Source organism: Pteropus alecto, unplaced genomic scaffold (genome assembly GCF_000325575.1).
Source record: "Pteropus alecto unplaced genomic scaffold, ASM32557v1 scaffold131, whole genome shotgun sequence".
Classification (NCBI taxonomy): domain Eukaryota; kingdom Metazoa; phylum Chordata; class Mammalia; order Chiroptera; family Pteropodidae; genus Pteropus; species Pteropus alecto.
This window is the reverse complement of record NW_006434709.1, coordinates 8,078,662-8,079,552: the sequence shown is the minus strand read 5'-3', so window position 1 is coordinate 8,079,552 and position 891 is coordinate 8,078,662.

Here is an 891-nt window from a genome sequence, read left to right as displayed (position 1 = left end):
GAGAGGAGCGGGGGCGGGGAAGGAGGGAGGGACTGGAGAGAGAGAGGAGAGAGAATATGAATGAATTCGTTCTTCTCCAGGCTGACTAGGGCTTGACGCTGGGAGTGACATCACGCTCTTGGAGAGTCCCAGCCTCACTCTTGCAGGCCTCAACTTGACACCTATGTTTCTATATGACCTGATTACACCCACTGCTGTGCAAGGAATAAACATACCTGGTGTTGGGGAGAGGGGGTAATCTCTGCACGGAGCACTGCTTATGCCTTTATCATGTGTGTCATTATGTTGGCTATAGGGAGGCAGGCACAGGAGAAGCTCTCCTGCTGAGCTAGACCTTGGGGAGCTCCAGATGGGGAGCCATTTTCTCTAACAAAAGTTCCCTGATTACTCAATGTGTCCATAGTACATTGTCACCTCGGGCACGCTTACTTTAGCAAAACATTGTCTGTGATGGTGCCATGGCGTATCTGTTATCGTTATTTGTAATTTTTCTCATGGTGTAGGCAGAGAAGAATGCCTATGTCAATAGAGATTGGAGCTATTATCTAAGAACAGTTGGCCCCACAGCTCAGCGTGAAAGGAAAAACAGATGAAAGAGGGTCCTTTCTCCCAATTCTATCCATCCAGGCCATGAAACTTGAATGAGGACCCACCTAGCAGCATATGGCAGATTGTATTTTCCAAAGATGTCCACTTATCCTACATGCTCTCTGCAATGTCACCTTGCCACTCTTCACTAAGAAGTGGGTTAAATTCCCCTCCCCTGGAATCTGGTTGGCCTTAGTGACTCCCATGTAAGGTGGCCAGGTTTAGCAAATAAAAATGCAAAATACCCAGTTAAATTTGAATTTCGGATATAAACAAACAATGAATGATTTTTTATATAAGTAT